We start from the raw sequence: 20,042 nt of genomic DNA, 5'->3' as shown, positions 1-20,042 counted from the left end.
ATTGTTATTAGCTACCCAGAGCTCCCTTTCCTCTCCTCACTGCTGACCTAACTTCTACCAATCCCTCCTAGCTCACAGTCCATTTCCACTGTGAAGCCTTCATTACTTCAACTGATGGTTGTTGTTGTTCAGTCATGTCTGTCTCTTCATGACACAATTTGGGGTTTTCTTGGCAAAGACACTGGAATGATTGGCATTTCCTTCTCTACCTTATTTTACAGTTGAGGAATCTGAGGCAAATGTGTTTAAGTGATACACCCAAGGTCATACAACTAGTAAGTGTCTGAGGCTAGATTTAAACTCAAATCTTTTCTGACCTCAGATCAGTTCTCTATCCATTGTACCATCTGCCTGCCCACTCCAGTCCATACTGATTTCCAATTTTTTCCATCTCTTATATCATTTGCAGTCTTTCCCACCCATCTGGTGACTTAGAGCCTGTCTTGTATTCTTAAAAGCATCTCCTAACCCCACAGGGGTATTTTGAAGATTAAAGAAGAAATTTGTAAAGTCATAGCAGAGTGCCACTAACCTATACATAAGTAAATGCATAATAATTGCTTATTTCCTTTCTTCCATAAAGGTAGTAAAAAGAAAAAAAAAATTAGATCCCAGGTTCTCTGACTTCAAATCCAAAAAATATACTTTCTATTGCAAATTCAACAAGAATTTTATTAAGTGCCTGATTAGGTGACAAAGTACTATAGTAGCCAATAGAAGTAGCAAGACAAAAATGAAATATTCTCTGTCTTCAAGGAACCTGCATTCTATTTTAGCAACAAATAGGTCATTTGTATCTATATTAACAGAAATACCTTCCAGCAAAATTGAGGGTAATGAAAAATTACCTTTTAAAAACAACCTCATCTTGAAAAACATAACAAATATTTTCTTTCTACTATAATTATGAAGTGGCTAACATGTGAAACAACTAGGGATCTGTCTCAAGGTATCACAAATTAGAAGTCCCTAGGAGTCCCTCAGTTAATAAACAGCACTTTATTATAAATAAACAGTAATTTATTAAATGCCTACTATGTGCTAAAGTACTTTAAGGATACAAATATGAATAAAAACAAAAGCAGTTACAATCCTGAAGAAACTTACAATTTAATAGATCGACTTGTTACCATTTATACTTCTACCACATGGTTACCACTGAGTTTAGCATTTGGTTAGCAAGAATGCTGTTGTTATTGTTCAATCCTATCCAACTCATTGTCACCTCGAATGGGGCTTTCTTAGCAAAGATACTGAAATGGTTTGCCCTTTCCTTCTCTACCTTGTTTTGCAGATGAGGAGATTAAAACAAAAAGGGTTAAATGGCTTGTCCCAAGATCAAAGAGCTAGTAAATTTCTGGATTCAAATTTGAACTCAAGTCTTCCTGAGTCCAGGCTCAGTACTCTATCTGAAGAAGTATAATATAAATAACTGATGTACTCAATGTTCCTAATGGGAGAGCAAAATGTGAAGAACTCAACATGAGACATTTATCACATCCAAAAAGGGTACCATTTATTATCCTGAAATGGCTCACAGACTAAATCAAATATAATTAAACAAGGCTGGATGATATATGATTAAGCAAGATGCTTTTGCTATTGTGGACTTTTAAAGTAGGAGAGAAGAGGGGGAAAGAAATCAGGGCAGGGTCTAGGAAGTTAGGGAAGAATTAGGGAGGAGTTGGAGAAGTGTTAGGGAGGATCCAGAGAGAAACTTAGTTGAGAACAAACTGGCATAATAAGCATCTATGTGAACAGGCAAACAATGACTTAAGGAAGTAGAGTATGCTTTTTAGATATGCTAACAATATAGTCTAAGGGATTCAGCCCTTAGGGTGATTGAAATTTTGACATTGGACTGATTAAAGTTCCTTTTCTATGCCATATCCATACCTAGTTGTCCCTGGTTAGCAAAAATACTTAGTTAAAAAATAGGAAGTTAATAGACATCATCCTCCTTCTTCAATTTTTAATCATTCCACCATGAGTAAGCTCCTCTTTTAACTGATTCACTCTGCTCCCTACTCCTCCTAACCTGAGTGAAAGCCCTCCTAGCAGTGGGTTTGTAGTATCAAGAGGTCTCTGCTGTCCCTTATATAAGGGAGTGTCCCCAGGGTCTCTTCTCCTCTTCTTCACAGGGCTTTGTGTCTCATGATTTTTACCTATCCCACAATTAAATTTGTCTTTAAAAATTATTTTAGAAAGTAATTTATTTTATTAAACCCCAGGTGTCAAATTTGCCAGTATAGCTCTGTTCATTGCATACTTTTTCAATTGAATAATTCAATTAAAAAAGGGCCTTCACTTTCTTCTCGGAGTATCTTTTATTTTATAAGTGCTTTTTAACTTGGGTTAATAGCCCTACAAAATGTACTGACCTGCAATGACTTTTAAGTTCATTATTAAAGCCTATGGGACTAAAAACAAAACAAAACCCTGGTAACATTATTATGCAGAAGATTAAATATGCCTAACTCAGAGTCTAAAAGTAAAGATCCCTGTAGGTAGCCCATAGGGAACTATTTTCCCTGTTGATGGGGGTGGGAAATAACAAATGATTTCTCCCTAACTAATGAAAATAAATTCAAAGTAACATTTTGGAAAATTTTTCAGTCATATTTTAAATTGCTTTAGGAAATTACCTAAAAATAATTTTTTTTATGTGTGGTATTTTAGGTATCACAATGCCTACTTGCTTCATGAGTCACTGTGTCCAAAAAAATTTATCATATCATAGTGGCCAACCTTCTGGTGATGAATTGCAGTATTGGGCAAAACTTGAAACTGAACTAAACTTCAAATATACAACATATGGTTGTGTTGCTGAACATGAACTTGTTCCTATTTATTTCTACCTGTTCATTTTAGAAAGGAACTCTTGATGGGAGGAGGAGGGAGCAGACATATTTTGTTAAGGCTGAAGGAAGAAAAATAAATGTCTGAGCTTGTCAATACACAAATATTATTCCTTTTTTCAACATTCAGTATTACCCTGAGGAAATAGGTCTTGAAAAGGGGTTGCACATATCTAGAAAGTTTCAGAAGCAGGAATAAAACTCAGACCTCTTTGCCATAGGTTCAGCACTCTATTCATATGCTGCTTTAATTTAGAGTAACCCTCTACTCAAAGTCCATTTACCAAAATCTATTAGCATAAGACTCTCCTCATTGGTGGAGATTGGAAAAGCAATGTTTTCTTCTATATGAGGGACAGAGCTGGTCAGAGTTTGGGAGGCCAAGTAGACATATGATTCCCGATTGTCTCTGGGGAAAAGCCCCAGAAGAAAAAGAAAAACACTGGGAAGGAGACATTATATTATGTAGAGCAGTTGGCACTTCCACACCTCATCATGTCATGTCAGCTTCTCAGAGTCTCTCTCTTTCTTTCCTGAAGAGTATCTGGAACTATGCATCTTCTGTGCCAAAATTTAGAAGGTAAAAGACCAGAATCTTGCTTCTTCCCACCTCTCCCCAATTCCATCTGATGTGGCTGATGTAGTAAGCCAGATGGGGGGCTGATCATGTGAAGAATTCACAGTGGCCATTATCTTTGGTAAAAGGTAGATTTATTTAGGAGAAGAAGTTACAGCCAAAATGAAGAGATACAATAGACACCAGGAGTGGTAAATATGAAATAGAGTGGGAGAGCATATAGTTCACAAGAAAAGAGTTTTTAACAATTAAGGATGGAAAGGGTGAGTTCCCTAGTGGAACCCACAATTAGCCAGGAGAAAAGAAACACTCCATGAGGTTGTGGAATGCCTTTAGTTACCCTAAAAGAGTAAGACACCATAAAGTATGGTGGGGATTGAGAGGAGAGCACAGTGAGGGGATAAGAGGAGAGATACCATGTGACATGGGGAAGGGAGGAAGGGAAAGAAGCTATGAGGCAGAATGCTGTGGTGGATTGACCCAAGGAGTTCAGCAAAGATGGCATAGGTCATAGACAGACTTTTTAGGGGAAATTTAACCTCAGGGACATGACTGAGATTTCTTGGCTGGACCCAGCAAGATGGGACTATAAGGTTAAATTGATCTCTGCAGTGCCTTTCCCTGTTTGCCTCAAGGCAATTCTACCTACCCAGTCATACAAGACCTCATCACTATCATCACAAAAGTAAAGTAATTGATATCCACCAAGGAAAATGGTACAAATAGATTGTGAGAAGAAGTTTACACAAGTTAAGTGGTGAAACAGAGACTAGATACCACATATTCTGAATCTATTAGTCCATTTTATTTCCAAAATATATCTAACTTAACAGGAAACTACTAGAATAAAGTTACATCTTGCAAAGTGACTCAGTCAAACCAATTAGTTCAGGGCATGAATATACCAGGATTTAGGAAATTTGTAAGAGAAACTAAAAATATAATTCAGAAATACATCTGCATTATACATTCTCAGGTTTGGAGGATTCATGGTCAGTAGAGACAGCTGATAGCACAGTGGATATAACTCTGGGCCTGTAATCATAAAAACCTGAGTTCAAATCTAACCTCAGTCACTTACTAGCTGTGTAGTCCTGGCCAAGTCACCTAACTTCTGTTTACTTTAGATTTCACATCTGTAAAATAAGGAAACAGCTGTCTTAGAGAATTATTGTGAGGATCACATGAGATAATATACATAAAAAAAACTCAGTATAGCACCTAAAACACAGTAAGTGCTATAAAATACTTATTTCTTTCTCTCTCTGCCTTTTTCTTCCCCAATAAATGGGAAATCACTATTACTTTAGCTGATAGAAATTTCTTAGGGTGACAGTAAAAGTCAAGCTGTTCCCAAGATTGTCTAAATCCTCTTGAAACATGCTATAGATGATCAGAAATGAAAAGTAAAACAGTCTTGAAGTTTCATCTCATATCCAGCAAATTGGCAAATATGAAAAAAGACAGAAATAATTGATGTTGAGGGGAACACAGGAAATCAATACCATGCTGTGGGACTGTGAAACAATCCAACAATAAGACAAAACAATTTGAAATCATACAAGATAATTGACTAACCTATTGATATCTTTTGACCTTAAAATCATATGAAGCATCAAAAATAGAAAAATGGTCATATAAATATCAAAACATTCAGCATAGCAATCTTTTAAGTAGCAAAAGAAAAAAGTGGATATCAAGCAATTAAAAAAATAATCAAATCAATTGCCATACATATAAGTAATGGAATAACATTGTAACCCATCCTCCCAGGGAAAAAAAGCAAGGCAAATATGAGGTAATTCTGAGAAACATAGAAATAATAGCAGAATCAGTACAATATCAACCATGACTACTATATTATAAATTTAAACATCAATAAAATATTATCCCTAATAACCATATAGTCTGGAACTTCCAAAGAACATATAATTAAGCATTCCTAGCTTTCCTTCATTCTTAAAAAGTTTTCAATTGACACTGCCATCCCTTCAAATTACTTCACCCTTCACAATTAAATTTCTTGAAAAGTTTATCTGAAATTACTGCCTCTATTTTTTTCATTTCCCACTCACTTAACAACTCCTTGTAATTTTTTTATAATGCAAATTTGTTTTATTTTCAATTCATGGAACAAAATAAGTATTTCCATAACGTAGCACAATTAAAATATGATTGTACATAAAACTGCAAATCTGAGACATATAACTTGCCACCCCTCCAAAAATATAAGATTTATCACTTTTTCCTTCTCTTTTCCTCCTCCACATTACAAGTGGTTGTCATTAGACACAAAAATGAATATATGTATAAAATTATTCTATATATCAATTTATCAGTTCTTTCTTTCTGGATATCATCATTCTTCATATGTTCTTTATTTTTAATTTGGTTATTTATAATAGTCAAAATAATTCAGTCACTCAAAGCCATTCTTAATTTATTTAATATTTTTCCCAGTTACATTTCAAACAATTTTTTTCATTTGGTTTTAAAACTTTTGAGTTCAAGATTCTCTTCCTTATCCCCACCTCCAGCCCCCACTAAGAAACCACGTGTGAAGTTTTATGCAAACCATTTGCATAAGTCTCAAAGTCATTATTAAAATAATATTACATTGTTGTATTTTAATATACATATAATGTTTTCTTGATTTTTCCCACTTTGTTTTTCATCATTTCATGCAAGTCTTTTCATGACTTTCTAAGATCATTGAACTCTTTGCACTTAATAGATTTTTAATTTTTTTCCAATTACATGTAAAGATAGTTTTCAATATTCATTTTTTAAAAAATTTTGAGTTCAAAATTTGTATCCTACCTTCTCCCTTCCCTAAGACAGCAAGCAATCTAATTTATGCACAGTATGCAATCATATTATAGCATATTAGTCACATTGTGAAAGAAAAATCAGAGGGAAAAAAGTGAAAATAGTTTGCTTCTATCTACATTCAAGCTCTATAATTCTTTCTCTGGATGTGAATAGCGTTTTCTGTCACAATTCTTATGGAGTTGTCTTGGATCATAATACTGCTGAGAAGAGCTGAAGTTGCTCATCACATAATCTTTCTATTATTGTATACAATGTTCTCCAGGTTTTGCTCACTTCACTCAGCATCAGTTCACATAAGTTTTCCCAGGTTTTTCTGAAATCAGCCAGCTTATCATTTCTTATAGAACAGTAATATTACATCACAACCATAAACCCCAATATGTTCAGCTATTCCCCAGTTGAGGGGGATCCCTCCAGCTATCAATATCAACAACTTTCTTTATTATGCGGTATTATATGTCTAGTGAATGAAGGACAGGCTTCAATTACCATCTACCACTAAAATGCCCTATATCTGAGTTTCCCCATTGAAAATTAGATACAATTTAGATACAATTAGGCCTGCCTCTTTAAGAGGTCTAGATGAATGCAAAAATCTAGAAGTACTTTGAGCTTTAAAAAAAAAAAAAAGATAAATCAATGCAAGGAATTTCTATTATTACTTACTTGTATATTGGTAACCAGATCTCAGCAAACTGTAGATTCCACAAGGCAAAATGAGCTCCTCTGTTTAAAAAAAAATGAATTACTGGAAATAAACAGAATAATTTATGATGAGAAATATGGGTTTGTCTTAGTTTTGCTTGCATTATTATAGGACACTTAAAATCAACTCCACTTCCCAATTCCCAACCCACTTTCTAATACCTATAGAATATTTAAAAGAATTTCTGCTTCAATAGGGCCAGATGCACTCAGCAAAAGTAAGCCAAAGATAAAAAGGAGGCATTAGAATTCAAAATACCCCCTGGGAGCAATGGTATAACTAGAAATCCCAAGATATGCATCAAGATTGGAAGGAGAGAAGAAAGATAGGTTATTGAACTAGAACTGGGAGGATGATGCTTAGCATGGACAATTCTGATTAATTCTGTCATCTGGGCTCAATCTAACATTATTAGCCTAATCAATGTGATACAAGTTCTCCTCAGGGCCTAATAAAATGACAAGAGCAGAGTAAGGTTGCAAACTGGCCTACAAACAATCACAATGAACAGCTTATCACAGAAGGAACAGCAAAGAAAATGGCAGGACTTCATTATCTAGGATCAGGTGAAGAACCTTAGAACACTTAGAAATACCAATGCCCCCCAATTTTTGAACAGGGATAAATGCTTCTGTACAAAAGATGTTGACCACTAAAGCAAACAAACCAGAAAGGAGCATAAAAGGGGCTGATGTTATATATAATTACTGTATATTCACTAGGTACCAATACAATTCAACTAAATTAGAAATAGATCTTATCAGTTATGGGCAAGGATTACTTTTGCTGAATGATATATTGCCAACCAAATGAAAGACAATCATAAAAAATAACAAGATTAAATAAGAAGTAAATCTAGACACTGCTAAAACATGAAAAGATTGAATGAGTTTAGATTAATAAGAAGTTAAATCTAGAACCTGGTAAAATATGAAGAGAATTTGAAAATCTTAGTGTTGAAATGCAAGCTCCAGAAGTTATACCTAATGAGGCAAATTACAAAAAGAGCATTAATATTTCAAATAGGTTTTAAAAGGAGATGAGCATACTTAAGTCAGGAATTTCAAAAGGTCTTTTTAAGTTTGATGGCATGAATTCAACTAGTAAATTATATTATAATAAAACCAAGTAATTTTTTAAAAGCTGATATGTTTTAACTATTATGAATAAATTTTTCCCTTATAGTTATTAACATAATGTGAAAAACATTTCAGAACTTCTACACAATCTTATTTGTAACAGCCATTGCTATAGTAAGAATTTAAGGAAAAAAGGAGTCTCTATCAAGATAAGGACAGGCAGCAAATAATACCTTTCCAGAAGTAAAAAATAATACCTTTCCAGAAGTAAAAAATAATACCTTTCCAGAAGTAAATCTAGAGAGCTTTAAAGATATACAGAAAGGCATCATAAGATTACATCAGTATCTGGTTGTTAGAGCACAGGAAAAAATATGAACGCCATATTGCAAAATTAAAGGCAAGAAAAATAAAATGAAATAAATTGGAAAAACAATAGCATATCCAAAATTTTAGATTCCCTTAAGTAAAGGAGATGCAAGGAATCTAAGTACCAGAGAAGATAACAACTAAAACAATTCAAGATGAATCAAAAACTTTACTATAGAGTCTTGAGAAATGAGAAGTGAAAAATAGCCCCTTTCTTCTGGTCATTGACATGGCCACAAGAAATAAATGCAAGTTGAATAAAATGAAAATTAGAAAGTCTGCTCACCATTCATATAGCATACAACAGAACAATTAACTTTAGTGGAGGATACTGAAACTTTACTTATCTCTGTAAAGTGGAAAGCAGTAGAGCTAGACAAGATCTATAATCGTTGGTCCAAATGCTTCACAATGCTTCACAAATTACAAACAAGGCTCATCATCTTGTTTACATAATAAGGTCCCACCTTTCTCAACAAAAGGAATCACATGTCCATTAACAAACAAAATGGAAATATGAAAGTTAGGCTAATTTTTTATTGTATAATTTATACAAAGTATGCATAGTTTAAATAATTTAAAAACTGTTTAAAAATAACCTTTATATGTTGCTGAGAAGCAAAAAGGATGTATAAAAAGCAAAAAAACAGCAGCATCCTAAAAGTATCCAAAGCAACTTACTACCAATTTAGTAATTATTGAAGAAGCTATATTTTTCATTTATATTTTTTCAATCATTAAAAAAGCCTTTGATTCAGTTCCACATTGTTATTTAATATCCATGCGCAAAACTAGTTTATATTTAAAACATACTACCAACAAGATAATGCCAAGAACAATTGATATTTTCAAGAAGACAGTTTAAACCTCTTCTTGTTCTGTGTACTCTTAAATCATTTCTAATATCTCTTAAACAGAACTAAGGATAGGCAAATCAACACATATTATTAAACACTTGATTAGCATGGGTTATATCAAATTATATGGCAGCACTGAAAATTACATTAATAGCTCCTTCTACTTGCTGATTCTCTCCAATGATACAAAAATGACATCTGAATTCAATATTCATATAACTTTTTAATGTATGCTAAGGAAAGAGAGAGAGTGAAGGCATCAAGCTTGAATACAGAGATTACATTGAATAATGAATGAAGGTAATACCTACAAAAACCTTCTCCTCTAGGCAAGTCACAGTATGCATAAAGAAATGAAGGAGTAGGCTGCAGCTGAATGTTATAAGAAATAATTGGCATCCTCAAGTCAAAATTGAGTGGGAAAATGTTTAAAGCCATTAACACACTGCAATATGGGTCTTCTCTTAGTGTATAATATTCAGTCTATAAAATAGACTATACTAGATTTAGAAATTATCTTAACAAAAGCCTGTATAATAAAATTAACAAAAAATATGGCCTATCACCATAAAGAAATTATAGTGAAGAAGTATTAATTCACTAAAAAGTAAGAAGAGGATTGATAAACATTCTTAGAGATCTATGTATGTAATGAGTCAAAAATCTACAGATCTAGTCGTGGTACAAGTAGATATCACCATTGTTAAACAACCAAAAAGAATGGATAGAATTAAAGGGTTTTTCATTGGTGATATTGTGGCAGAACTCAATCAGCAATATGTCAACAAAAGACTAAACAAATGATTGAGTAATGGGGATTTGTTGGTAGAAATGGAAAAGTTTGTGAGAGTGATAAAAAATCAGATTATTATCATCAGAAATTATAAGAAAATTACCTTAAAATGCCCTGAGTGTGGATTATACAAAGAGTTAGTACAGGGATTGCTTTTCCTGAAGAGAATATTGCCAACCAAGAGAAAGATAATCATAAACATAAAAAGTGCTACAAGTTGTCAAACTTATTACCTATTAAATACCTAGAAGACTATTTGGTGGCTACAATTATCCAACAGAAGCTTGCTATCTTTCACAAACTGAAAGATGACAAATCCCTATATTAGCAATGTGTTCAGTTGTTTTTCAGTTATGTCCAATTCTTTGTGAGCCCATTTGGGGTTTCTTTGCAAAGATACTAGAGGGGTTTTCCATATTCTTCTCCAGCTCTTTTTAACAGATGAGATACTGAGGCAAACAGGGTTAACTTTCTTGCCCGGGGGTCACACAGCTACTAAGTATCTGAGATTTAAACTCAGGGAGATGTCTTCCTGACTCCAGACCTGAACAACAATTAGCTGTCACTGTGTTAACAATAGAGACTGGCAAATATCTGAAGGACTCAGTCAATAAACTGTCCTGGAATCAGGCTATTATCACAAAAAAAAAAAAAACTTTTGGCCACAATTGGCTTGATATATCATTGATCCATAAAATTTTATGAATAATATTTTCAATAAATGTCACCATAACCAATACTCATATCAGACACCCCAAATATCCATGTTACATGAAATAAAAAGCTCTCAAATATGGAGACCCAGAAGAGGAAGTAATGCCATAGTATGCAGAGTTCTGTTCCTGCAGTCAGGACGACTTGAGTTCAAATCTACCTTCAAACACTTCGTAGCTTGTAACCTACCTCAACTATGAAATAGAGATAATAATAACATCTTACCCCCAAAGTTATTGTGAGGATAAAATGAGATAAAACTTGCAAAGCATTAGTAGTGTCTGGCCCATAGTAAGCATTATATAAATATTAATTATTATTATTAAGAAAAGATCAAAATCAGGTGGAAATGGGATGGGGTACATATCATCCCTATGGTTCTGTGTGCTGCTGTAAAAAGACATTTTCAGTGAGCCTACAGGGTCAAGGTAAGCCTACAAGCATTGTGCTAAGTGCAAGAATTACAAATACAAGCACAGATTCCTCAAGGAATGAGAAAGATGAACGTTGGGGAAAGAGTAAGAGAGGGTCCACAAGTAAGAAGGTGGTAAATTAAAAAAAAAGAAAGAAAGAAAAAAAAAAAAAAGAAAATTCCTAGAGTCAAGGGCCCAGACTGTTCTTAAAACAGAGATTTTGTGATAAGTAGTATCTATATAAAACCATCAGTAAGCATTATATGTAATGAAGATAAGTTAGAAATATTTCCAATAAAATTAGAGGTTAAATAAAGATATTCATTATCACTACTATTTTCCAATTCTGTACCAGAAATGTTAGCTTTAGCAGTAAGAGAAGAAAAAGAAATTGAAGGAATTATAGCAAGAATTGAGTAAACCAAACTATCACTCTTTGCAGATGATATGATGGTATATTTGGAGATTCCTAGAGAATCAACTAAAAAACTACTAGAAACAATTAACAACTTTAGCAAAGTTGCAGAATATAAAATAAATTCACATAAATCTTCAGCATTCTCTATATTACCAGCAAATCTCAGCAACAAGAGAAAGATAAATTCCAGTTAAAATAACTATAAATAATTTAAAATATTTGGAAATCTATCTGCCAAAACAAACCCAGGAACTTTAGTAACACAATTACAAAGTACTTTTCACGCAAATAAAGTAAAAAATAAACAATTGAAAAAATATTAATTGTTCAAGTATAAGCAAAGCTAATAGAGAGAGACAGAGAGACAGAATGATTTTGAGAGTAGTAGATCCTGGAAATGATTGTCTTATAGCCTATTTTTTAAACTATAAAATACTATTATGTGTGTATGCACATATATATGTTGTATATATCTGTGTACACATATACATATATATGTATGTATATGTGTGTGTATATATATATATATGTATAATTTATATATCAGGATGGTGACTTGTCTCAGGACCATTTCTATATGAACTCTATTACACAAGATAAGAATTAAATAATAATAATAACAGAACAAGCCTGCAACATATCATTAATAAAGGTTAATTGATTAACACTGTAATATATAATGTATATAGAAATAAGAGGGCTTGTGATGGCATAAGACTATATAACTGCTTCCGGAAACTTCAGAAAGGTCATTCTTAAGGACCTGAGATTTCTTGATCAAAGCATATTTTGCAAGGAAGAGAAACTTCACCATTTCACTTCAGGTTGCAAAAATTTAGCATATACCAAATACTTAGAAAGATATAATCAAGTAGCCAAAATTACACATTAGAAGATTGACAACTTTAATATAAACTAACAGATGATAAATTCCTGAACTTTAAATAAAAATTCCAAAATATCTTGAGAATTCAACAGATAAATTATGCTGTAATCGGAATATCACCATAGGAAAAAAAGTTATTTATGATTTCCTGGTCTTAACAGATTCAAAAGATTTAATAACATTTTAATAAGTGTTATCATACCTAAAAGGCCTTGAAGTACTAAAGCTGTATTATCAATGCAAATGATAAGATTCAGGCTCATTAGGGTGCATCCTCAGTCAGATGATAGCATCCAGGGGTCTGAAGAGTATAGGTTAAGGCCAAGGTACCTTAGGATGGGTTGATCCTTACCACAAGAATTTTATTTGGTGGTTCTGTCTCTTTCATGTGAGCTCCTCAAGGTTGGTCATCTGGAGAAATCCATTGGGAAGTGGAAGTAAAACAAGGATTTTAGGATCTCTCTCAAAGGAATGGAAATAAGTGTCCAGCCAGGGAAAAAGGTAAAGCTGGAGGCTGTTCCTACCCAGGAACAGTTAGGGAAAGAGGAGGACATTCCTCCTTGTGGCAAAATATAAAAAGGCATGAGGTATGATATCTGTCTTCCAGCAGCTATAAAGACAAATGTTAATAATCTAAAACAGCACAGAATTAAGGGCTAATTTGTATGTGTGGTTTTATTAGGATACAGATCTCATTACTGAGGAAACTTCCTTTACCAACTCAGATCAGCATTCCTTTTGCAATTTACACTTTTAGATAATTGCCTGAAAGGAAGTTAGATTCTCCATGACATTGTAAGCATCACATAATTTAGGGGATTTTCCAAGGTCAGGTATTACTGACTCCAAAGTTGGCTCTCTATTCATTGGATCATGCTGTCTTCCATGTCATAAAGACCTGGTTTAACTGACTTCAAATTTATGCACATTGAACAACTACTATTAGCAAAACACTGTGCTAGATATGAAAAGACAAAAATCAAAACAGTACCTAACTTCAATGAGCTTATATTACAATGAAGCCAGGAGAGACAAAAATTATACCGACAAATATATGACCTTTTATGGCATAAGAGTACTGTACAAAATTGCAATATGTAAAAGAATAATTTTTCTGTCTCTCTGACACAATTTTGCTTATCATAAGTCTTTTTAGAATCTTAACCATGGTTCAGGTTTTTTTCTAAGACCTGAACCTATGCTTGAACCTAATAATAAAACCTAGATTTTTACCTCTATAATTTCTGTGTTGTGGTGAATATATATTTAGCAGCAGTTACCATGTGAACTCAGAGAGAAGATATTTTTCCCATAGCATGAACTATGTTTCCCATAGCAGAACTATGTTTTAAGGATGTCAGTTTGGAAGTTGTATGAAGAGTGGCTTGCAAATGAGAAATACTGGAAATAGGAAGACAAATTAGGAGGCTCTTATAGAGACTAGGCCAGAGGTAATGAATATGTCAATTAACCATGTTCTAAGAAATTCTTATCCATTATACTTTATGTAGTGATCACCTGAAATAAATTCAATCGAGATATTAATATTTAATCTCTCCATCTCCTGTTTGACCATATCCAGCTTACTTTAGTTCATAAATCTTATATTCTAGGTTCCTATGCAATATTAATTTTTATAGCATCAGGCTTTTCTTTTGTCATCAGCTGGATCTGTCACTGATCTTCCTTTCAGCTTTCACCTATTTGCTTATTAGTACTGGAGCTACTTGTAGTTGTCCTCCTGCTCTTCTCCATTAGCATATTGGACACCTTCTGATCTAAGAGGTTTATCTTCTGATGTCATCTGTTTAATTATTTTACTCTTGACCATGGGGTTTTCGTGGCAAAAATACTGACTTTGTCATTTTGTCATGGCAACAGGATGGCAAGGAGATAGTATAGTGCAGTGGCTAAGACTGGCTAGATGTCACACCCCGGTATCTCCTGATCTATCAGGATCTACCAGGTAGCTACCAGGTCTACCCTGGAGCTCCTTAAATGATATATCTGAGAGGAACTTTCCAACTAACTCTCCATTCTCTCCCATATGAGAGAAGAAAGTAAACAAGGCTGCATATTGTCACCTTACTTATTTAACTTATATGCAGAGCACATTTTGTAAAATGACAGATTAAATGAATCAAGAGCTGGAATCAAGATTGCTATAGAAATATCAACAATCTCATATATACAGATCATACCACTCTGATGGCAGAAAATGAAGAGAAATTAAAAAGCCTCTTGATAAGGAAGAAAGAGGAACATGCAAAATCTGGCTTGAAGCTTACCATTAAAATAAACTAAGATCTTGGCAACTGGTTCCATCACTTCCTGGCAAATGGAGAAGAAATGGAAGTAGTGTCAGATTTTATATTCTTGGGCTCAAAGATCACTGCAGATGGCAATTGCAACCATGAAATTAAAAGACTCTTACTTCTTGGAAAGAAAGCAATGGCAAATTTGGATAGCATGCTAAAAAAGTAGATATATCACCTGTATGATAAAGGTCTAGATAGTCAAAAGCTATGGCTTTTTCCAGTAACAATATATGGCCATGAGAATTAGACAATTAGGTAATTGTCAGTCACTCTGTAAACTTTTATTAAGGAACATTAGGGTTTTAGTCTTTCCTTATAATCTAATTCTCATGGCCTTGGGCCTAAGTTCTAACTTACGTATTACTGAAGCTTTATATGTCTTATAATAAATATACTATGATATAATATTTTGTTTTCTCTCCTCTCCTTTCCTACTTTTCTTCCCTTTTTTCTTCTTTCCTTTTCTCTAATCCTCCCCCTGCCTATATATGCTCCAGCCTATCAGAGGCTACCAGTGATGTCCACAAGTACATCTTAGCTTCATATCAAAGGTAAGGACCACCCCCATCTTGGGCTCAGCCAGCTCTTAGTTTCAAAAGTTAAGAACATTTACAAAGAGTTATTTTGATAAAAATGGCACTAGTGCCATCCAGACTGACTCAGGATAGAGTCAGTGGGGCTCACTGTTATTTTTTAGTGTCCTTTCCTCCAGAATCCTGAAGAGGTAGCACATTCACAAGCCCTCCACATATTACATGAACCATTATCAGGACTTCAAACTGTGCAATGCCTACTTTTTAGATTTCCCACTGTGCTGTGAAAGCCTCTCAAATCCGAGATGGGGGAACCATGCTGAGTTATGAAGAAATTATATTTTGCAAAACAAAAATAAATGTTACAGAAGAAACTTTTTTTTTTCATTCTGGAACAAGCTAGAAAGGATATTTTGGGAAATGCTTAGTTTAACCAAGGAAGTCTCCTCACCTTCTAACAAGAATAAAAATTAGAGAGTGAAATTAAGTCTAATTCCATTCCAATGTTGCTTTGTTCATAGTGCAAAAAGAACTTGATTTGGAGAAAGAAGACCAGGATTCAAATCACATCTTTGCCCTTGTTCAGGTATTTCAGATCTGTCTGACTCTTTAGGACCACATTTGGAGTTTTCTTGGTAAAACTACTAGAGTGGTTTGATTTACCATTTGCTTCTCCAACTCATTTTCTAGATGAAGAGCTGAGGCATCAAACAGCTAGTAAGGGTCTGAGATCAGATTTGAACTCAGGAAAATAAGTCTTCTTGATTTCAGATATGGTACTCCAAGGACTATGGCACCACCTAACTGTCCCAACTTTGCTACTTACTACTCTAAGATCTTGCACCGGCACTTTATATTTTTGGGCCTCAGTTTCCTCATCTGGAAAATGAAGGTGTTGTAAGAGCTTAGAAGAGCTTAGAAGTTACCTCTTAACTCTGAGATAATTATCTCATAAATATTTTATTAAGTATATACTAATTGTGCTTAGCTTGGCATAGTGGACAACTTCAGAGTCAGGAAAAAGTCCAACCAGATATTAAAATTACACTTTAATAAACAAATGTTGTGAAGCAGATCCTGCTTTGTTGTTTTGTTGATTGTTTATACATAAAAAAATGATGGATATGTACTATTAGTAATAAAAACAATGATACACTTCAAAATCAACAAATGCTATAAATCAGGTCTTGTTTTATTGTTTTGTTGATTGTCTAAACTTAAGAAGATGACCCTAACTCTAAATGATGGATAAAAATGATTAATAGAGATTAAACTTAAAACTATGTCATGGGTACATGGAGTGAGGGAAGAGAGATGGTTGTTAAACATTTACCAACATACTCATAAATCAACTCCACTTCAGATACACATTTACTAAATGTCTCTAGGTAAATCACTTAACCTCTCAGTGTCCCAAGACACTTGGACAATCTGCAAATTAGATGTCAATCAAGACTGATAAAGGGAGTTCCCCATCCCAATGAAATCATATCTTCAGTTTTTAAAATATTATAAAGCTCTATGCTGGGCATACAAATATACAAAGATAGATGAAGCACTAAATTCAACAGTAGATGTAAGTTAGAATCCTGACTCTGGGGACAGCTAGATTATCCACTGTGTCAAGCACTAGGACTGAAGTTAAGAGGACCTCAGTTCAAATCCAGACTTAGACACTTAACATTTATTAGCTAGCTGTAGTACTCTGGGCAACTTAATCCCAAATGCCACACACACACACACACACACACACACACACACACACACACACACAAAAAAAATCCTGGATCTGTCATATATTACCCATGTGACATTGAACAAGTCACTTAATTTCAAATTCTTCACATGTAAAAGAATGATAGCAGGACTAGATGATTTTTAAAGTGCCTTTCAATTCTAACATGGCACATAAAGTACTTATAAGAAGTTTGCATTCTAATAGGAAAGAATGAAGAAAAGACATAAATTACTATATTATAACTGTGTTACCATATATTTCTGATATTAATTAGATGATCTTGAGTAAGTCATCTAACTGTGCCTATGGTTCCTCATCTGTAAAATGAGTATGCTGGACCAAGTGACAACCTAGATCCCTGTAGCTGGAAGCTACAGATTTATGAATTTAGAATTAATAGAAAGGAGAAATGATGGCAAACTTTTTGAGAAAGAAAGCATCACTTTCAGTTCAGTGTAGGAAAGGGAACAGATTGGGAAGAAATCCAAAGAAGGCTTCCCAGCCTATGATGGTCAAGCTGAGGACAGGGAAGCTCCATGTCATAGCCTAGTGGAATGGCTTGCATAGAGGATCATAAAACAGTCAACACTACTAGTTTGTATATTTGGCAGATAAGGGGAAATAAATTTTCAAAGGCTTTTATCTTTCTAGTGCTCTAAAAGTATTATAACTGCATTCCCCTATTAGAAGATACTGATTTAAAGAGCTATTTTACCCATTTCCATATATTTTGATTTAGTCCATGGAGAATCTTAAGAATGTCCATTACCTTAAAAGGCAGACTCCCCTGCCAGAGTATTTTTCTATAACACTGAACAGTCTTGCTCCTGAAATAGCAGTTTTTTTAGTCAACAACTGCCTTCAATTACAAATACAGAGACAGATTATTACAACTAGAAGATCTGTCAAGTGCTGGTCCTTATCAAGGCTGAATTTTTCCCATAGTCCTTAGGAAGAAAAATACCAGATGTTGTACTTGTATACTTAAAGGGAAACTGAAGGGAAAAAGTTAAGAAAACAAATACTAATTCTAATTGCAATATTTATCTGTTTAAAAATGAAACATCCTAGAATTGATATATTTTCAGTACTTTGACCAAGCCAAAATGTCTTCTAAATGCTTTTTAAAAAATGCAATTCAATCTAAAGCAATCTGTAATCTCAGAATCATGGGATTTTAGGAGTTGGAAGGGCCCCTCATAATCCATTCTTCACACAAAAAGAAGAATCCCATTTAAAGAATCCCAGTCAACTGTTATCCAGCCTCCTCTGGAGTACCTCCAGCGACTGGGCATTCACTACTTCTAGGGTCAATCTATTTCAATTATCAGATAGCTCTATTTGTTTTCAAGAACTATTTTGACTATCTTCTGCATGCTTCCAATTCTCTCACTAGATACCATCTGTCTTGGTGCAAAATAATATTCACTGAGATTTCCTGCCATCCCCTTTTGGAGAAACCATCATGCAAGACCTTAATTAATCCTACAGAGGTGAAGGATTTAAGATTGGAGAAGGCATGAGCTTCAAGCTCAAAGAAGTTGCCTTCTAAAAGGGGGAATGGCAAGCAAACAAACCATGTAATAAAGACACACACTAAAGTTCATGAGTAAATCTGCATACATGATTTCAACTTGTGATACTGTCTTGCACAAAATACAAATGTAAATTATAAAACATCCAATAAAGGTATGAATTAGATAAAAATCAATGACATGAATTCTACAACAAGGAAGCTATGTACCAACTGATATAGTGCAATCCTTTTGTTGTCATAGCAATTCTCCCTGATTAGTACTGAATAGAGTATTGTGAAACAGATGTCATGAATGGATAGAGCACCAGATCTGGAATCAGGAAGATATGAGTTCAAATCTGACCTCAGACCTCTGTGTGCCCCTGGGGAAGTCACTAAAACTCTGCCTCAGTTTTCTTAACTTTAAAATGAGCTGGAAAAGGAATTGGCAAACCACTCCAGTATCTTAGCTAAGAAAATCCCAAATTGAGTCACAAAGAGTTAAACTTGACTGAAGCAACCAAACAAACAACAACAAAAAAAGGTATAGAAGATTTCTCTGAATATTTAACCATCTCAAACTGACACTAGCACATTTCTGATAGAATCACATGGCTAATAAGTATCTGAAATGAAATCTGATCTTCCTTACTCTATATCCAGGATTGCATCCCCTTCACTGAACTAATTCTACTATGTGATCTTTAGAAGTGAAAATTCAGCAAGTTTACTATTTCCCAAACCTTCAACATATTGATATACCTAAGATCTTACTACTGTGAACAATCCCTCCATGAGTACAAAGCCCTTCTTGAAACCCATCCAGCTCTTTTTCTCCCACGTGAGTCTTATTCAAATCTTCTCATATATTCTCCATAAACATTCACTTAAATTTTTGAAGACATCTGGATCATAGGCTCAAAAGTCTTGAGCTAAAAGGGACCTTGGAGACCAATTAGTCCAACTCTCTCCTTTTACAACTGAGGAAACTATGGAGAGGTTGAAGGAGATTAAGTGATTTGCCCAGTCATACATGTCGTAAACACCAGAAGAACAATGTGAATTAGGTTCACAGACTTTGGTGCAAAGTATTTTAATATTTCAGTAACTTCAATGTAATATTCAAGTAGATATTTTGCATCTTAACCAATCAATTAGCAAGTATTATTAAGCACTCCAAAGTGCTAGAGACATAAGGAGAAGCTGACCTATCTGATCAGATTCTCTGCCCCCACAAACAGTTTATCACTTTCACTTCAATTTCTTGCATTTAGTGTTCCAAAGAACTTCTGATACTGACCCAATCTATTTTTGATTTATGTTTGTTTGGATTCTGATTCAAACCTTCCTCAATTTCCCCAGGAACACTGTATCCTTCCTACAGTAAAAGAACCTATGGTGTGTGATAGTTCACTTTAGGACAGAATCCAAGATT

The 20,042-nt window shown here is 34.1% G+C and overlaps 1 protein-coding gene across 2 annotated transcripts in view; it reads right to left on the bottom strand.

Annotated features, from left to right (window-relative positions):
* NCALD (neurocalcin delta) overlaps positions 1 to 20,042 on the bottom strand; it is a 561,236-nt gene that overhangs the window by 404,074 nt on the left and 137,120 nt on the right. The window contains exon 1 of one of the 2 annotated variants that reach the window (XM_074267935.1): positions 6,934 to 6,967. The exons of the other annotated variant lie outside the window; for it this stretch is intronic. The gene's annotated coding sequence lies outside the window, so the exon portion shown is untranslated. Of the gene's footprint in view, positions 1 to 6,933; positions 6,968 to 20,042 lie in introns of those variants that run through there. 2 annotated transcript variants of the gene reach the window in all.

This window comes from Sminthopsis crassicaudata, chromosome 1 (genome assembly GCF_048593235.1).
Source record: "Sminthopsis crassicaudata isolate SCR6 chromosome 1, ASM4859323v1, whole genome shotgun sequence".
NCBI lineage: Eukaryota > Metazoa > Chordata > Mammalia > Dasyuromorphia > Dasyuridae > Sminthopsis > Sminthopsis crassicaudata.
The sequence above is the reverse complement of the archived record's forward strand: the minus strand, read 5'-3'. Positions and strand labels throughout refer to the sequence as shown.